The 20,320-nt window shown below is 51.0% G+C and overlaps 1 protein-coding gene across 7 annotated transcripts in view; it reads left to right on the top strand.

Annotated features, from left to right (window-relative positions):
* The window catches only part of ACAN (aggrecan), a 67,340-nt gene that overhangs the window by 7,824 nt on the left and 39,196 nt on the right, over positions 1-20,320 (top strand). The gene's annotated exons all lie outside the window — the stretch shown is intronic.

The following is a 20,320-nucleotide window of genomic DNA, read 5'->3' as shown; positions in this document are numbered from 1 at the left end:
GGCTGGCCATTTTAGTTCCATTGTTTCCCGGATTGAAAAACCTGGGAGGGAGGTGGAGCACCCAGTGTGGTCTCCTTGGGGATGGGAGAGTCCTGCCTGCAGACACGTTCTAGCGCGAGGGCCAGTGGCCAGCAGCCTGACTTGGAGGGCCAGTGCTCTACTTGCTGTGAGCCTCCAGGGGGCGCCAGTATAATGGACGTTCCATCCCCTGTGGAGTGAACTCCCGGCCCCTGGAGCTGAGTAAGGAAAAGCTGTGTCTGCATGCTTGTCTCTGTCCCCTGTCCTCATCGCTACAGCCTTGAGTGTCACCCCCAACCCAGCCCCACACAGTTCATCAGGGGGCTGCTTCACCTTCTCTGGGCCATTGATTCCCCTTGAAGCAGCCTCGTTCTGGGACTCCCCCTTCCAACCCGCAGTGACTTCTGCTTTTCTTGCTTTGCTAATGTTTTAGCAGAGTGGGTCTCCCTGGTGTGGGGGGACCTGACTGCATAAAGGGTCTCCACACCCAGTCCTGATGGAGAAGAGTGCTGTGGGGCTAGGTTGGGGGTGGAAGCAGCTTTATTAGCCAAGAAAAGACCTAGCACTGGCTTAGACCCCACCTCCTACTTCTTCCCCTGCCCACCTGCCCCCCCCCCCATCTGCTCTTCTCCAGCTGCCATCTCAGTGGCCCAGGGGCCCCAGGGGCTTACCCACAGGGGTCAGTGAGACTCACCTATGCCAGGGAAGGCTCCAGCAACATTCAGTGGCTAGAAACTTGTGACTAGTCCAGCCCCCTCCTTAGTCACTGCAAGTGCGGTGTGGAGTGCCCGACCCTTAGATGCCTGCAGCAATCAATCAGGCGATTTGCACATCCCTCCTCAGCCTTCTGGGGATGGCAGAGGCTCTCGGAAGACCTTCCACACTTGGAATAAAGCCCAGTCCCCTTCCTTGGCCCGGAGGCCCTCAGGCGCTTGTCTCCCCTTCCCCCTCAGCATCCTGATTCACCTTCCCCTCACCCACCACCCTCCAGCAGATCCCACTTAATTCCTGCCTTAGGGCCTTTCGCCTCCTAGCCTCTCCCACCTGAAGCTCTTCCCACTTGGCTTTGCAAGGTTGACTCATCTTGGTCATTCGGGTCCAAATATGACCTCGTCCGTGAGGCCTTTCTTGACCACCCAGTTGAAAGAAGATGAACACACCCCGTGTCCCAGCAGCCCTGAGTTGCACCGTCTTTGCAGCTTACCACCGTCTAAAAGGTCCTGGTTTGTTGGTTTTCTTGGAGGTTATCTGCCCCCCCCCCAGCCCCACCCAACCAAAAGCTGCACAGGACATCATGCAGATCATCTTGCTGTGAGACTCCAGAAAATGCTTAGCACACAGTAGGTGCTCAGTACAAGTGTGCTGACCAGACAAATGACTTCAGTACTTTTCAAACTGTGCTCCAGAGAGTCTAGAGTGGTGATGGGGTGTCTGCGACACCCCACAGGGGCCACAGGGGTGAATAGAGAGGTGGCAGTGATTGTAGGGGTCCCCATGTCAGATTTGATCAGAGTGACCCTGATTTTATGCCTTTTGGAAGCCACTGTTATGGGGCTTTCTACTCTTGTCAGAGATAAGAGAACGGACATCTGAAAAGGAGGATGTCCGGTAGAATGCTGAGTGAAATAAGCCCATCAGAGAAAGACAAATACCATATGATCTCACTCATAGGTGGAATTTAAGAAACAAAACAAGCAAGGGGAAAAAGAGAGGCAAACCAAGAAACAGGCTCTTAACTACAGAGAACACACTGCTGGTCACCAGAGGGTAGGTGGGGGATGGGGAAAATCCGCGATGGGGATTAAGGAGGGAACTTGTCGTGATGAGCACCGGGTGATGTATGGAAGTGTCGAATCGCTATATTGTGCACCTGAAACTAACGTAACGCTATATGTAACTATTCTCGAATTAAAATTAAATTAATATGTCCTGCCTAGGGGCATATGGCACTGGATAGTGTCAGAGCTAGAACTTCCTAACTCCCAGTGCTCTGTCCAAAGCAGCCCCCACCTATCCCGGCCACCTCAGCAGCCCCATCTCCCGCTGGCCGTGGCTCAGAACGGCCACCAATGGGATCCAGCTAAGGAGAGAAGAAGCCACGTTCCATATGCCCGCCTCCCCCCTGCCCCCGGCCTCCCTTAGTAGTTCATGATAACTCGAACATCAAGGGGGAGCAGCTGCTTTTAGGAATGAATTTATATTTTTAGGTTCTATCACTGGGCTACCCAACATGGGCCATGGGCCTTCTGTCATTTCATTTCCAAGCTGCGGTGTCCCAGCACTCCCTATGACATGGAGGAGGCAGGCCAGACACCAGGGATAGGACGGAGATACGGTTCCCTGGCCTGGCAGAGTTCAGGGTCTTCATGACCCTGAAGATCTCAGTGGGCAACCTTTCTCAGCCTTCCCCATCCACACTGAACGCTGAATGGCGTCTCTCCCCCCGCTGTCCTATGCGCCTGTCCTCTCAGACTCCCCCACCGTGGGCCTCCATATCTCCCTCCAGCCCTATCTTGTCTTTCTTTTGCGTTGGAGGGTCCAGCACATAGTTGCCTACGTTTTATTCCCAGCCTCCTTCCTGATTGTAGCACTTGCACTCCCAGAAGAATCCATCAGGCTCTTGTCTTGTACGAGTGGAAGTCAGGCAGATGAGCTCAAGGTCCAGTTTGGCCAATTCACCAGTGGTGGGAGCTTGCCAGATTTGACTGGTCTCAGTTTCCATATCTGTAAATCAGGTATACGGTCTCTTACCTCTTGAGTTTGTTGGGAAGATAAAATAACAGAGGTTAACCGAGGTACCTGGCCCAGAGCAAGTGTCCTCGAAGCAGTAACTGATGTTAATCGTGAATATCCCCGGGTCATTCCTGGTATCTGAGAACGTGGGTTGGGTGGTCATGTGACTGCCTCTTTTTGCCCAACCTGAAGTTCCTCAGCTCCTTTCCTGACCACTTAGGCTCTTTTTTTTTAATGTTTATTTATTTTTGAGAGAGAGACAGAGCATGAGTAGGGGAGGGCAGAGAGAGAGGGAGACCCAGAATCCAAAGGAGGCTCCAGGCTCTGAGCTGTCAGCACAGAGTCCGACATGGGGCTCGAACTCACGAGCGGCGAGATCATGACCCGAGGTGAAGTCAGATGCCAAACCTACTGAGCCACCTAGGCGCCCCTGACCACTTAGGCTCTTAAGGCAGCCATGCAAACTTGGAACACAGAGGGATGTGGGGAATACAAGAAGAGGCTTATGCTTTTGCCACCCTGAAGCTAACTGGGGAACAGGGCAGGTCCCCTAATCTCCCCCCCGCCCCAGCCCGGGTAGCTGCAGCAAGCCCTGTTGTACCGAGGGGCCCCCACCACACCATTCCAGGGGGTGTTGTTCCATTATGTTCCATGTGTAGGATGCCCTCCGGAGTGGGGCAGCACACAGCCCCTTGCAGCTTTGCACAACAGCCCTGATCGTACCCATTCCTTCTGCTGCCCCTTGGGACTGCACCACACCTACAAAGCAAGAGATTCCTTTTCAGGTGTTCTAACTGCCACCAGCTTTCAGGAGGCAGGCAGCTTTCAGGAGGGAGGGAGGGGCTGGTATACTAGGACCAGGAGCCGCTTCTGGCCCCTCTGATCTCCTGCTCCAGGCCCTGTCGTTTCCTCCTGGAACTGGGGGAGCTAGGAAGTCTAACTGTCCTGGGAGAACCTTCGGTGGTTCTGAGCATGTTAAGACAGCTGAACAGCCTCAGTTGTGCCTCTGTTGAGACATCAGCCTTTCTTGGTCCTATGTGGACACTAGGAGAAAACAGGCTCTGAGTCTCGATGGGCCAGAAAACTCAAAGAAACCTTCACTTCTGGGTTTTTGTTAATAAAATCCAGACCAGGATCTGGGATAGGTTTCTCCCCTCTCCTGGCTCCCTAGAATACAGAGAGCCACATTGTCAATCAGTGAGAACAGAAAGGGAAATGGAAGGGTCTGATGATGACGTCAGGGTCAAGGAGCCAAACCAAGAAAGTCACAAAGATTGAGTTTAAAGGGGGCTCCTGGGTCACTCAGTAGGTTAAGCATCTGACTTGATTTCAGCTCAGGTCATGATCTCACGGTTTGTGGGATCGAGCCTTGCAGTCAAGCTCTGTGCTGACAACGTGGAGCCTGCTTGGGATTCCATCTCCTTCTCTCTCTGTCCTTCCCCTGCTCACATTCTCTCTCTCTCTCTCTCTCTCTCTCTCTCTCTCAAAATAAATAAATAAGCATTTTTTTAAAAAGTTAAAAAAAAATATTGGGTTCAAAGGGCAGTTGAGAAAGATCTAGAAAAATCCATCAAGAACAATCCTGGTGAGGCACCTGAATGGCTCAGTTGGTTACGCATTTGACTCTTGATTTCTGCTCAGGCCATGATCTCACAGTTCATGGGTTCAAGCCCTGCATTGGGCTTCGTGCTGTCAGCCTGTGGAACCTACTTGGGATATTCTCTCTCTCTCTCTCTCTCTCTCTCTCTCTCTGCCCCTCCCCTGCTCATGCTCTCTCTCTCTCTCTGGCTCTCCAAATAAATAAATCAAAACTAAAAAAAATAATAATAATCCTGGTCTACACTTGCAGAGCCTGCTTGGGGTTCTCTCTCTCCCTCTGTCTCTGCTCCTCCCCCTGCTCGTGCTCACTCTTTCTCTCAAAATAAATAAATATTTTAAAAAAGAAGAAGAGGGGCGCCTGGGTGGCGCAGTCGGTTAAGCGTCCGACTTCAGCCAGGTCACGATCTCGCGGTCCGTGAGTTCGAGCCCCGCGTCAGGCTCTGGGCTGATGGCTCGGAGCCTGGAGCCTGTTTCCGATTCTGTGTCTCCCTCTCTCTCTGCCCCTCCCCCGTTCATGCTCTGTCTCTCTCTGTCCCAAAAATAAATTAAAAAACGTTGAAAAAAAAAAAAAAAAGAAGAAGAAAAGAAAAAAGCAATCCCAGGGATCCTGGCTGGCTCAGTTGGTAGAGCCTGTCACTCTTGATCTCAGGGTTGTGAGTCTGAGTCCCACATTGGGTGTAGAGATTACTTAAAAATAAAATATATATATAAAAAAAAGACCAATTCCAAGGCATGACGCCTGAGTGGCACAGAGAAAAGAAAGGCAGGAGAGGGGTGCCTGGACGGCTCAGTCGGTTAAGTGTCTGACTCTCGGTTTCAGTTCAGGTTGTGATCTCACAGTTCACAAGTTCAAGCCTGGAGTCGGGCTCTGTGCTAACAGCGTGGAGCCTGCTTGGGATTCTCTTTCTCCCCCGCTCTCTCTCTCTCTCTGCCCCTTCCCCGCTCATGTGTTTTCTCTCTCTCTCAAAAATAAATAAGCATTAAGAAAAAAAGGCAGGAAAGATTTAGGTCAGACATGAGAAACAATTTTTGAAAGAAATCGAAATCATCCTGAGGTTGACTACCAAGTAAGGTTTGGCAATCTCCTTTTTCAGAAGTGTTTTCAGGAGTAGTAGCAGTAGTAAAAAAGTTACCTATTAGTTTCCTGGGCTGCCACAACAAAGCACCACAAAGAACCACAAACCGGTGGCTTAAAATGACAGAAATGTATTGTCTCACTTCTAGCCAGAAGCCCAAAGTCAAGGTCTCTTTGGGGCCATGCTCCCTCTTAAACATGTAGAAGAGGCTCCTTCCTTGCCTCTTCCCAGCTTCAGGTAACAGCCCGGCCAGTTTTTGGCATTCCTGGGCCCGCCTTGTCTCACTCTGGCCTCTGCCTCCGTGGTCACATGACACTCTCCATGCGGGCCTGGGCCGTCACTCACCGTTTCCCCTTCTTCTGAGGACGCCAGTCGTACTGGATTTAGGACCCATCCTAATGACCTCACCTTAACATGACTACGTCTGCAAAGACCCTATTTCCAGATAAGGTCACATTCACAGACTGGGGCTTAAGGCTTCCACATCCTTTTTGGGGGGTGGGGAACTTGGTTCAACCCATAACACCCTTATTGACATGCTACTGTATTTTGTACTTGGCTTCATTTCTGAGATGTACGGGAAGTTCTATCAAATTAAATAAATGACACGTCCTCTGATTCATCAGTGCTTTTATGTAACCAGAGACTGGGCATGTTGGGTAGAAAGGATTTAAATGTTGTCACATAACCTGGAGCAGCAGGAAGCTCTATGAAGTAGGTCTGATTATCCCCATTTTGTAAATGGTGAAACCGAGGCACGACTGATAAGCGATAGGGCCAGAATTCGAACTCGTGACTGTCTGATTCCAAAGTTCATGGTTTCCAGCTATTTCATGCCTAGAGAGAAGGTGAATTTCTCAGATTGGACCCAGGCAAAGAGAAGCAAAGGGGCTTGTCGCCTAGTCTGGGGCCCATCCATCACGGTGTATGTCCAATAAAGTTCTGCTCATTCTGGCATGCCATGCCTGTGAACGTCATGGGCATTCATTGGCTCACAGACAGGACCACCTTTGGGAGAGAGTCATGAGCTGGAGAGACCTTGGACCCAGAGTCTGTTGAACACCTAACTGTAACAGGAGAAAATACTGTCTCTCAGTACATTCCCCAGAGTTTTAATACATAGAGAACTTTCTCCTCTCCTCCAACCCCCACCCCCGCTCCCTCCCCACCCCCACCCCCTGCTGGCTATCACCTTGGTCACTGGGGAGTTTATTGGCTTTGACACACAAGCTCCAGTTCTAATGGCCTGCCAGGGCTGGAATTTATTTTCTCCTGTGGTTGTCCTGAATGCAGATTTTTTTTTAAAGGATATAAAATTTCATTTTATTTTTGGAAACACTTTTCCTTTGAAAAACAGTAAAGGGCATCATAGAAAGTTTAGGAAATATAAACACGCAAAAATGGAAAAAATAAAAATCTACCATAAACCTAACACCCAAAGATAACCAGAGTTAAATCTATGTATATCTTTTGGGTCTTCCCCGCCCCGTGAATAGACACACACTAAAAGGGAATGGAGTTGTGTTCTGCGTAACATTTTGCAGTTTGCTTTTTCGTGTGAGCGCGTTTGCAAGTCAGTAAGCGGTTTTCCATAATTAGAACATTCTATGTGCCAGGCTGTCTATGGGACACAGTGGGGAATACACAAGGCAGAGGAAGTCTGCCCTGCCCTCGAGGAGAGCCCATGGTCCCGGTGGGAGAAAGCCATGTCTGCAATGAAAACTAAGTATGAAGCAGACAGCCCCAGGCCTTGTCCCAGCACGACAGCTGTCTGTGCAGCTGTGGGTGGATTTTTCCACCCTCCTTCCAGCAGGGAAGGTAGGCACTGCTGCTCTACCAAGCTAAGATGGGTATGAGGCTCAGCTACCGTGCAGTGATAGTTACTGAGAGAGAGCACGCTTCCATGAGGAAGTCTGCAGGTGCCTGGGTGGCTCAGTCGGTTAAATATCCACCTTCGGCTCAGGTCATGATCTTGAGATCTGTGCGTTCAAGCCCCGCGTCAGGCTCTGTGCCGACAGCTCGGAGCATGAGGAAGTCTGCAGGCTCTCCCAGGTCTGGGGCATCTGTACCCTGCAAGCCGGAGACAAGAGACTCAAATTTGCTTCTCCCAGAGAAGGCCTCACTTCCCTTGTGCCTCTCATGGTATGGGCCTCTTGAAGAGCCAAGCATGTTTCTAGTTTTAATAAGTATTGCTCACATAAGATAGCCCTTCTCACAAGCCAATTAATTCATCTGCTGCTCAGATAAAGAAATAGCCCAGGGGCACCTGGGTGGCTCAGTCGGTTAAGCAAGCATCGGACTCTTGATCTCAGCTCAGGTCTTGATCTTAAGAGTTGTGAGTTCAAGCCCTGAGTTGGGTTTCACACCCAGCGTGAAGCCCACTTTAAAAAAATTAAAAAACAGGGGCGCCTGGGCGGCTCGGTCAGTAAAGTGTCCAACTTCGGCTCAGGTCATGATCTCGCCATTTGTGAGTTCGAGCCCCACATCGGGCTCTGTGCTGACAGCTCAGAGCCTGGAGCCTGTTTCGGATTCTGTGTCTCCCTCTCTCTCTGCTCTCACTCTGTCTCTCTCTCTCTCTCTCTCTCAAAAATAAACATTAAAAAATAAATAAATAAAATAACCCAGCCCAGAAATAGAAAAAGACAATTGTATTTGATTCATTTAGAAAGAGTGCGAGGGGGTCCCAACATGGCGCCCTCTGAAGAAATTTTCAAGGGAAATGTTGATCATACCTGGTTTCCACCTCCTCTGGCTTTGGAGCCTACCCCCGTGACAAAGCAGGCCCCCCTAAATGCTGAAGGCAGTGTGGTACCTGGCAGGGCCCTGAGTGCACGAAGTTCTCCTTGAATATATAAAGCACTCCAGGAAAAAAAAAAAATGGAATCTATCCAATTGGACTAGCGCATGAAATCTCTAGATAGTGTGTTAGATAGGGATATTGATTTTCCTCGTCGAAAGGACAGACAGTCATCAAATTCATAGGGACAGAAAGTAGAATGGTGGCTGCCAGGGACTGAGGGAGGGGGAAACAGGAGTTACTGTCCAATGGGGACAGAGTTTCGGTTTGGCAGACGGTGGTGAGGGTTGCACAATAATGTGACAATGTGAATGTACCTCACGTCACAGCACCGTAAAATACGCACAGAATAGTTACGATGGTGAATCTTGTGGCTTGCGTATTTCACCACAATTCCCTTTAAAAGAATTTAAAACAGCAGCAAAAACAACACAAAAGGAAAGGTAGCTTTCTTGTGAGGCCCACGTGGCTGAAGAAACACTGGCGGGAAGAGCCGGGAGGCAGCAGACAGAGTGAGTCCCTAGAAGGCGTTTTCTGGAAGGCAGCTGCGCTGGCATCCTGTCGGGAGGCTATTAGGCACTGTAATCCTGACAGCCTTGCAGGGCAGAGTCACACAGCCAGAAAAGGCTGGCCGAGGACTAGGGACACGCCGGAGGCAGCTGGAAGGGGAGGAAAGAAGGCCAGGTGTCACATCCTATGTCAGTTGCTTCACAGCTCGTCGCCAGCTATTCCGGAACAAATTGAGAGTCAGAGGGGGTCTGTGAGGGACTCAGAGAGCAAGCTCTTTGGGGTTTTCAGCCTTACTCTGCAGCCCCAAGGTGCTCTGAGTCAAACTCTGAGGCTTAACCCGACCCGTGGGAGGACTCTTGCAGCAGGCACGCGGCAAATGTCCGCTGATGGGATCCATGCTTTCAGGCTGGTTCCGTAGATTGTCAAAGCCTTCGTTCGGATGATGAGAATAAACTGACAGGCTCCATCCTCGACACCTGCCCCCATCGCCAGCATCTGTGTGGGAAGCAGAGCCCTGGTGAGGAGTTAGACCCGCTTGGGCTTGAGTCCTGGCCCCCTGCCACTCCCTGGCTATGGGTTTGAGATAAGTTATTGACTTGCTCTGAGCCTCTGTCCCCTCCATTCCAAAATGACGCTAGCAGCAGTGTGCCCTCCCAGGCCCAATCGTGAGCATTGAAGGAGATGATGCGTTTGTTCAGACTGCTGTTGGACATCATGCTGGCTTGGGGTCAACTTTCAGTACGTGGCAATATTTAGGGGAAATGGTGGTGGTGGGCGCTCAGGCATGAGGGAGACCCAAGGAAGAATGAGCCTGGTCCGCGCCCTGGTGGGTGCGGTGTCCTCACAGAGGTGGACAAATGCTGCAAGCCGTGTGTGATCCTGCTCCCACGGAGGAGGGTGAACTTGGTCATGATGGGGCACCAGGGAGACTTCACAGAGGCGTAGCCAGCCAACAGCTGGAGCAGAAGCTTCAGTTTCCTTCTGACTCACCTCAGATCGGGTCTTTCCTGAACCCCCGAGAGCCTCCCCATCACCTACAAAATGAAGCCAGGTTCACTAGCCTAATTATGAAGGTTCTTCAGAATCTGGACCAGCCTTGTTTCTGACTTTATTTGATCCTATACCACTTGGATCTACTCCCTTCTCCATGCCTTTGTTCATGCCTTTCTCCCTCCTAGAATGCCCTTTCCCTCTACCATAGGGTCTTGTCTGTCAAGGCTCAGCTCAAATGTTACCTCTTCTTCAAAGCCCCTCCAGGCCCTCCAAACAGGAGTGATTTCTGCATTTTCTTAGCTCTGGAACTTTCTCATTGAGAGCAGCCCTTCCTGTCATTGTAAGGTTTATTCATACATCGTATCTCCCATCCCACACCATCCATCTTATCTCCCATGGATTCACACGGGCCCATCCTTAGATCCCCCTCAGCACCTACTACAGAGGTTTCCCTGTGGTGGGAGTTTGACAGAGGAAAGGAGGGAGGGACGTAAGGCAAGAAATGGTTGGAGCTTTTCCAGATGAGAGGCAATTATACCTTCCACAGGAGAGCTAAAAAATAATCCTCAGCTCTTCAGAGCACATGCCCCAAGAAGTGACAGCAGTGTGGGTGACGGATGGCCATGGGCTGAAGGTGTCTTGACCACTGTCCCATCAGCCAACCCTGAACCACGCTGGGCAGGACGGGCTAACCTGAAGGAGCAGTTTCAGGAGGTCTCCAAGACCACGTTCTCATTCAGTAAGTTCTTTAGAAGGATGCTCAGAAGTCAGCAGAGCTGTTCTACTCGTGGTTTTGGTGTTTTCTAGCAGAAGAATACAGATCAATGAGCAAAGCAAAGAGGCCCGTAGGAAGGCATCCCAGGGTGACCAGCTGTGTTTGCCCAGGGGAGTCGTGTGGACAGCACACAGGGTGACGCAACACGGAGCACTGCCAACCAGGGAAGCTCACCAAGCCTCGGCGTCCGGAGTTTTTATGGGGGGGGCGGGGAGTGGTCACGTGGCTGACTGCCCAAATGGTTGACCTTCATCTCCAGCACCTCCAGAGGTCAAGTTGATACCGTATGACCCAAGACGCATAGGTCACATTGTTAGCATAGACTATCCAGTGTGCCCTAAGGCCCCCAAGAAAACTTAAATGTCCCCTCCTGAAAGCTGTGTCCACAGCTCCCATTGTCTCTCAAAGTGGAGCATGACCCAAAAGGAGTTAATGGCTGTTCTCCAGGAGTCTTTCCCAGTCCTGGAACCGAAGCATGCAAACTAGAATCAAAAGAATGAGGTTTGACTCCAGTAATCCATTTTCCTTCTTACCCTTGACTAGACCCTGGAACAAAACTCATAGAACCTGATCATCTGCCCCACAAGTTTAAGGGGTTGGGTCAGCTGCTCCCCGTTTCCTGCCTGCCACTTGCCAGGCATCTGGCCCTCTGCCTGCCCAGGGACTCGACTCTAACCCCAAACACCTGATGGCCCTTTCTGACAAGCAGACATTTCCAACAGGACTCTCAGCTTCCAGAAACCTCTACCAAAGATCATTTTTGAAACCTGGGCTCCATTCTCAGTCAGGGAGGCCACTGAGGAGTCACACTGGGTCCTCTAGCCCCTTTCCCAAACCCCATCAGGAAGGAGCTCTCTGTTCTGCCAGGTTGGCGGTCAGCACCACGCGGAGGAAAGTCAGCTCTTGGCCCAGGATCCCTGCCCCAAAAAGGGTGCTTGTGCTTGATGGAAAGTTTGGGCTGAAGGACACTCCTTTCCAAAATCCCAGGTTCGATATTTACACAATGTCTGAAATTAATGCAGAGAAAACCTCTAAGTGCCCGGCTGGAAGGGGAGGCTGAGAACAGGAAGGGGCGGGGCCCAAACCCTAGGTTTTTTTCCACAGAGAGAACAGGGCAAAACTAAATGTCCCTGGGTGAGTGAAGAGGAACCAATAAGCATGCCATGTACCCCTCCACTTTAAACTGGTTTTCCTGGGAATTTGCAATGGAGAGTGGGGAGAGGGGGGCATAACGGGGAAAGGTTGGTGGTGTTGAGCTGAATTCTGCCTTCAAGTGCCCCCACCCTTGTCCAGGCATATGCTTCAGGGCCGGGGTGGCCACAGGCACCCAACCCTTAGGAAGCACCACCCATGGCCAGCCTTTCTTCTCAGCTCCTGGACTTAGCCTCCCTCCCAGCGCCTTGGAAGTACAGCCTTTGTCGTGTTCTGTTTTGTTCCTGGATGCTGTCTCTGGAGTCGCTCACCACTCCCTGCCTGGCCATCCTGCCCCACTCTTGGTCCCCTCCTAGCAGGAGAGGAGCATGAACAGATGTTTCCATGGGCCATGTATGGATGTTGCCATGGGCTACGGGAATGCTCCAGACTCCCCTGACAGCCCCTGCTCACAGCTGCCCTTTCTCCTAGGGCTTCTGGCAGTCTCCAGGACTGAGGAGGCGGGAATGCTCTACAATCAGGTGACATTCAACAGTTACGATCAGTCTTAAGCTTTCCACGCCTTCCACTCCCAACCTTGATCCGGAAGGGGCATTGCCCATTCATTAACAGCCATCCGTCCATTTATTCAGTGACTATTTCTTGTTTACCTACTACCGTGCCAGGCATTAGCACTGGAAATACAGCAGTGAGCAAACCAGACAAAAGTCCCTGCCCTCACGGAGTGTATATTCCAGTAGGGGAAACAGGGAATAAGCAAGAAAGGACATTAATTTCCAATAATAATAATATCGATAAACAACATCAGGGAGGCACGGGGTGGTGGTGAGAGAACAGGGCGCTCAGGGAAGGGACATTGGGACTGAGCCTGGAATGCTGAAAAGTGGCCAGGTAGGGAAAGATCCACAAGCGTGTGCCAGAAAGAAGGAAGGGCAGTTACAAAAGCCCTTACAAGGAAACAAGTCTTTGTGTTTAAGGAACAGCTAGAGGGGCGCCTGGCTGGCTCAGTCAGAAGAGCTTGTAACTCTTGCTCTCAGGGTCATGAGTTTGAGCCCCACATGGGGTGTAGAGATTACTTAAATAAATAAAACTTAGGAAAAAAAAAAAAAAAGGAACGGCTAGAATATGGCTGGAAATAGAACTCTGAGATGTGGCATGAGCAGGAGCAGAGGCAGATCGTGTAACGCCTTGTAGGCCGTGGCAGAGGGCTGGCTTTCACGCCAATGACATTCATCCTGCTTTGCCAGGACGTACATAGGGCAAGCTTCCCTTTGCCTTAGCCATCCCTTCTGACCTAAGCTTCCAACGTGATACAGGCTCCCTCCCTCCCCATTCCTGTCACCTCACACAAGAGGATCTGACTCCCTGGGGGACATAGAAACTTCTGTTTTGTGATTTGGAAGGAACAAGAGGAAGTTTAGAACGTCATTCGCTGCCTCTCCTCCTGACTGGAAGTTAGCCATTTCCAGAGGCCTCACCCATAGACTTTCTGGCCAGAGATGCCAAGACGCTTGCCCAAGTTCACCCAAATAGCAAGTTATAGGTCAAGGGTGTGAATTCAGGTTGCATTCTTAAGGTATCCACCTTCTCCCATACCATACCATAGGTTTCCCATATTTGAGAAATGTGAGAAGAGGCCATTTTAGGATATTGCAAAGAGCCTGTGTTCAAAGTAGACCCCAGAGAGCAGATAAGGAACAGCATATCTCTTGTCACAACAGATCCAAGCCAAACAGTGATTACTAGCAAGGACATTTATCAGTGGGTGAAGGAAATCAAGACAGGCCAGAGAGGAAAGAAATCGATGTCTTCTAAAGTCTTATATGTGCTCCGTGCCCTGACCAGGGTCTCCTCCTTTCTGTTCCATGTTGTGCTCACCACCCCCCTCCACAGGCAGGACCTTCACCTACAAGACCACATATGCCTTCAGCAAAGTGAGGGCAGATTTGTTTTTATTGTGGAACCAGCATCCTGCTAGGCCCCTGGTCAGGACGGTGAGGTTGGCCACCGATCGGCATTGGCAGAAACAGCTCCTTGGGCTAATTTCTGAAACTGACGTTCAGAAAGGGCTTCCTCCCCTTAGCTCCCCTGTCCCTGCCCCTGTGGGATCAGCAGCACAGGAAGCAGCAAGGAGTTGGCCAGCTCTTCCAGCTGCCGGAGGCCAGGGTCCTCCATGGCAGAGTGGGACAGTAAGAGAGACCCAGAAGACCCAGGTCAAGGGAGGGCTCTACTGGCTTTCCTCCTGAGTTGGCTGATGGGAATCCAGCTACACCAAGTGATATTCATGTTTTTGCAGGTACACTGGCTGAGACAAGACCCGTTTGATCAGGAATGGCTCGGTTAGAGCTTTTTACTTTTGAATTTTTATTAAAACAATTTTTAATGTCGGGGCACCTGGGTGGCTCAGTCAGTTAAGCGTCCGACTTTGGCTCAGGTCATGATCTTGCAGTTTGTGAGTTCAAGCCCCATGTCGGGCTCTGTGTGGACTCCCAGAGCCTGGAGCCTGCTTCAGATTCGGTGTCTCCCCCTCTCTCTGCCCCTCCCCTGCTTATTTTCTGTCTCTCTGTCTCTCAATAATAAATAAACATTTTTTAAAAACTTTAAAAAACTAAAAAAAAAAAAAACATTGAACTTTTTTTAACGTTTATTTATTATTGAGAGACAGAGAGACAGAGCTCGAGTAGAGAGACACAGAATCTGAAGCAAGGCCCCAGGCTCTGAGCTGTCAGCCTACAGCCCGATGCAGGGCTTGAACGCGCAAACCGCAAGATCATGACCTGAGCCAAAGCCAGTCACCCAACCAACTGAGCCACGCAGGCGCCCTCTGATTAGAGCTTTTTAAAAACCCACCTGAAAATTCCTGGAAGGAAGTTAGCAAGGACCACCTGCAGTTCCGCAAGCAGAAGTGGATTTGTGTCGCGGCCATCCTTCTTCCTCGAGCATCTTCCCTGACAGGCTTTGGGGAGGAGCCGCCATGTTGGGCTGCAGGAACCAGTCCTCCTTGGGTTTCTGGGGGCACAGGGAGAGCCAGGACTGGGGACACCTGCAGGACTCCTCCCTGCTGATGGATGGTCCAGGAATGGGTTAGGGCTCTCACTTGGGAACTCACTCCGTCCCCCAGACTCGACCCTGCATGAATGGTTGTCAAGAATTTAAGATGCGTCAGTGACAGCAGAGCAAATAACAAAATAGGAAAAAGGAAATCAAAGATATGGAAAAAGACACGGGTAGAGAGAGACTAAGGAATGGGAGGAAGAGGGAGAGAGGAGAAAGAGGAGGAAATACAAAAAGAATATTCACATGCACAAAAAAATACCTTCACAATTCTCATGGGGGTGAAGCTTGCGTTGTGATTCCAGTTTACAGATGGGAAAACTGAGGGCTTCCATGGGTTCCCCCGTGAGTTAGGACAGAGCTAGGACTATAATCAGCTTCCTGGCTCCCCCTTTCCATACCTTCCCACCATGTCCGGTTAGAGTATATGGAAAATTAGGAGGTGTATTCGGGGTCACTCTGGCTAGATGTGTCCTTGGTGTGGGACTCCTGCCCCTTTCTCTATGCTGGGTTTGAAATCCCAGTGTTAAGTGCGTATGCCAATACCGTTATGCACAGATGTAGGAAGGGGCTTGTCCATGAACAAGAGACATGGTTGTGAGATTAGCCTGCAAATAAGTGATATGATGGAGGCCAGTGGCTGGAGGAATGGGTGACCTTGGTCCTTTTCAATCCTTTCCTCAGGACTTAAGTCACGGACATAGAGCTGCTTAGTTACTGGCAAATCTTACTGGTCAATCAGTCTACCAAATTCCAATGTCCACTGGTTCATCAATAAGTAGTATCGAAAATCATTTTTGTTGTTCCCAGCGCTGTGTGAGTTAACACGGAGGGAATTCTTTTTTTTTTTTTTTTTAACTTAAAACTTGTCTTTCATCCTTAAGGAGGTCATGATCTGCATGATGAGGCAAAGCTAGCATCTATAGGAGAAAAAAGAAAGTGCTAACCTGGCTGTAGCCCAGTTGTGAGAGGAGAACCAGCCTTGTTCTTTATTTAGTATTAGTTACTTCCAGTAGTGTGCTGATAAGCCCACTCCCAAAAAGGGAGAGCAAGACAGAAGTCCCCGTTTGTAGTGTTCCCTCATTTCTGTGCCAGAAATGTTCCCATCATAACCAATTTCTGGCTACCAATGTGATGTCATTGAAAACGGAGTTGGGAAGAGATACCCAAAATTGTCTCTGGCCAGCCAGTGCAGGCTGGCTGTGGCATCCCAGTAGTTCTCCCTGGGGCCCTGGGAAGGGAAGACCCTGTTTGTTACACCCCTGAGCTGCACATGGGCTGTGACCTTCCCAAAGTCACATGCCATTATTGGGACGCTGGCATGAATCAACACAGCCATGTACATCACAAGCGAGCAGTATGTATCGCTCTAGCTGAGATGTGCTGAATGCAAAATGGGAGCGGTCTACCCCCAAAAGCCATGCCCCTCATAGATGCTTAGCCTCCAGCACCCCTTCTCCTCCTTCAGAGGCCTAGGGTGCTTAGGCCTCCATTTATTCATTCATTCATTCAGCAGATATTTCCTGATTGACCTCTCTCTGGGCTGGGTGCTCTGCTGGGGGCCGGGGAGACAGGGAGGCACAAGACAGATGTGGCCACTGCCTTGTAGAGCTTACAACATGGGATGATGATGACCACGCCCCTAGTTCTGGCCCTGGTTCCATCTTCAACTTACTATGTGACCTTGAGCAAATCCCTTAACTTCTTTGGACCTCCGTTTCTTCGCCTGTAAAATGAAGGAGTTGAACTTGACATGCACTAACGTCTGTGGCTCCAGGAAGGAGGGTGAGATCTGGAAGGTACATGAGGAAGAGTTGAAGGAACTGGGCAGCTCTGTGGGAGAAGACAGGACCCCTGAAGATCTGGCATGAGTCCCTTGCAAGAGGAGTGGACATTTTTATTGCGGTCCCTGAGAGTAGAGCTCCTGGGTCGAAAGTATAATGGGGGTGGGTCATTCAGACCCCAGCTTGGAAGATATTGAACACCATCCCAGCTGCCCAGCCATGGAATGAGCCACCTTGTGAATGGGCACCTCCTATTCAGTTAGAGACTGCAGACCACGTGCCTCAGATGCACGTGGACAGGATCCCTGGCAGGGAGGTCATGGCTGTGAAGCCCCAGCCGCTGGGTGCTCTTCCAGCCCACACATCTGGAGAGGCTCACCCAGTCCTGCCACCAGGGACGTGGGGGGCAGTGGTGCTGACGGATGCCTACTGAGTTCCGAGCTGGAGACACGGCCCCCACCCTCAAAAGGGAACCTGACTGTCACATTATCTCTCTCAGTCTTGGAACAGCCATGGGGGTGGGTCCTGTGTTATTAAAGTAGGAGGTGGCCACGCCAGGACCAGGACTGGATACCTCTGGCCTAGGTGGGGGGGAGCAGGGTGTGCCTCAGGTCCGGGGGTCTCCACTGCACGGTGCAGGAACAGAGAGATTCAAGGCAAGCGGGTAAGCTGCCCACCCAGTGTCTTAATCGGGTGGAGTAAAGGCTAAGGCCACGGCCAGGTTGGCACCCGACCACGTGACAGAGGCTAGCTGATGAGGAGGCGGAGGGTTTCCCTATCTACACGCACACGCACACGCACCCACACCCTCAGCTCAGTTTAAAAGCCCCGCTAGGGGCGCCTGGGTGGCTCAGTCGGTTGGGCGTCCGACTTCAGCTCAGGTCACGATCTCGCGGTCCGTGAGATCCGCGTCGGGCTCTGGGCTAATGGCTCAGAGCCTGGAGCCTGTTTCCGATTCTGTGTCTCCCTCTCTCTCTGCCCCTCCCCTGTTCATGCTCTGTCTCTCTCTGTCCCAAAAATAAATAAACGTTAAAAAAAAATAAAAATTAAAAAAAAATAAAAATAAAAAAAAATAAAAGCCCCGCTAAGCTTACTTTCCCCCGTCGGGTCTCCTAGCACTTCTCTCCCGAGGAAGCCAGCTCCTTGATGACCAACCCAACCACACATGGAACCCCTCGCACCCCGGCCTTCATCCAGCACCCACTTCCTGCTCCCCCAAACTCCTCTTTCCCCTTCCTTTCTGACGCCCCTGTCCCCTTGCTCTGCCCCGGCCACACATTCCCCCCTCACCTCCACCTGGCTTTGCTTCCCATGGAGAAAGGCCTCCCTGTTGACCATCTGGCAGTGCCCACCTCCTCCCATGAAAGACTCAGTGAGTCCTGGAGACACTTGGAACCCAGACAGAATGGAATTTCTCCCTATTTTCTTTACAGCTGAGAAAACACACACACACACACAAGAGCATATTTATTGCGATGTTTCTAGCCCAAAGTTTGTCTTTAAAAAAAAAAAAAGAAGAAGAAATAAAATTAGTTTCTCTGCCCAGTCCACCCCTACCCCAAGTCTCCACCCTTTTCATTCCTGGTCGAGGCCAAGGAGAAACACAGAGCGGGCCCAAGCCCCACAGAGAAGCACTGCATCCCAGACAATATCAGTCTTGTTCACAGAGTTTGGGAAGAAACACACCTCCAAAAACACACAAAATTTCCCAGTGGAGGGTGTTCTGAGGGAAGAACAGGCGGGCCCTGTGTCTGGACACAGTATCCCTGAGGCTCTGGGAAGAGAGGAGCCCACAAGTCTAGCCCCCTCCCCAGACCGGAGGGGACACCTTACCCTTTTAGCCTCAGTGGGGCCGGGGGTGTCATACTGGGCCTGAACAGGAGTGCCCACAACTCAGTGGCCCCTCACGGTCCCAGCACCTGGAACCCCAGAGATCGTTTTTTGAAGGCAACATCGGAGAAAAGTCCCTGAGGAGAGAAGCAAGGGGCTGCTTGTTAGGTCTCTGGCATTTTCCAGACTTCCTATGGTGTGAGGGAAACGTGCCTCACGCATTTGTCTCTGCCCCCCCAGCAGGGCCACACAGACAGCCCTTCCATCCCTCAGGTGACCAACGTATGTGGCATGAATGACAGATTGTGATGGAAAGAAATGTCACTCAAAACAACAGGCCAGGTCACCCAAAAGGGTTCCTCAGAGTCCTGTCCCCTGCCCGCCCCTCCCCCAGGCATTCCTGGGATGGCAGCCCAGGAGCCCCCCGCTGATGGTGACTGAGCCAACAGCGACACCTGCTGGGCCATCAGACTCTGACCCAGCAGAGAACCCGGGGGCGTCACCCCAGCTTCCCAAAGCCCCCCGGAAGCTCCATTCTTGTCTTTAGTTCCAGATCCTCCACCCCCTCCCCCTCCAGGGCTGCCTCTCTCCTCCCCAAGGAGCATCTGTGATGCAGACACTTCTCAAACCAAAATTGAATGCTCCCACACCGGAGAGGGCAGGGTGGGCCCCAGCACAGGACCCTCCCGCAGGAGAGCTCAAGGGACATCGTGGGGCACGTGTCAGGGAGTGCCAGTCACAGGCCTCCGCAGTGTGACTGCACACCCTCTAACCAACGGTGCTCATCTAGGCGGCACATTAGAAGCATCTGGGAGCTTCCGAATGCCTGAAGACCAGGCTGACGCCCAGATGATTTCAGTGCACAGCCAAGGCTGACAGCCACTGCTCTGGCTGACCTCTTAGAAATTTAATGGGGTCTTTTGAGGGTCTGTGCACGGTCCACTTGGAGTCAAGAGCCCAATTGTGCAGGGAATGCCTTTATGATGTGATTGTTACATATCTGTATACTTGGCCTGACAGTTCTCCAGCAGAAAATGAAGGTTTTTCTGATGCACATGAAGTCATTGTTGAGGCCAGCAGGAGGGCTCCGGGGGTCCCGGACTCTCATTGCCCTCCTACATCATTAACCTGCCCATCCCTGAGCCTCCTCAAGAGCTCTCTGGGTGGGCATCCTTCCCCTGGCTTGAAGCAGGCCCCTGAATTGTGCACGAAAGCTTGGAGCATCCTTCATCCTAAATACACAAGATTCTTGAATTTGAAGCTGGTGACAGGTCTGGATTTCATCAGGGAGGTTGGCTAACTCATTTCATTTCTCAGGGATTCTAACAGGGTTCTCCAGAGAGGAAGAGGCAACTGGAGGTATGCATACATAGAGTAAGAGATTTACTAGAAGGACTCAGCTCACATGATTACAGAGGTATCAGGCAAGCTGGGGGCCCAGGAGAACCAGGGTGTCGTTCTAGCCTGACTCTGAAGACTCGAGACCCAGGAAGAGCCACTGTCTGGGTTCAAGTCTGAAGGCGGTTTGAAGGTCATCAGGGAAGAGGAATTCTCTCTCTCTCCTGGGGGAGGTTCAGCCTTTTTGTTTTATTCGTACCATCAACGGATTGGATGAGGCCCACCCATATTAACAGGCTAATCTGCTTTAGTCTACCAACTTAAATGCTCATCTCGCCCAAGAACACCCTCACAGACACACCCAGAATAACATTTGAAGACATACCTGAGGACCCCAGGGCCCAGTCAAGCTGATATAAAATCAACCATCACAGGGATCCTTCCACATCAGCCTTTGCAGATTAGAAGATGGGAGGTTGCCTAGAAAAGACAGGAGGTTTCCAGCCTGCCACGTGCAATGAAACCGAGAAACCTGTGAAGGCTTTGTGAAGAGAGGATTCTTGCAGAAGGCATCCCTCCAACCACATGTAGCCTCTTTATCTTGATGTGATTTCAGATCCCTGCATGTGGAATTTATCACCTTGCGTCCTATGCCCACGTG

The sequence above is a fragment of the Neofelis nebulosa genome, chromosome 7, assembly GCF_028018385.1.
Source record: "Neofelis nebulosa isolate mNeoNeb1 chromosome 7, mNeoNeb1.pri, whole genome shotgun sequence".
Taxonomy (NCBI): Eukaryota; Metazoa; Chordata; class Mammalia; order Carnivora; family Felidae; genus Neofelis; species Neofelis nebulosa.
The sequence above is the reverse complement of the archived record's forward strand: the minus strand, read 5'-3'. Positions and strand labels throughout refer to the sequence as shown.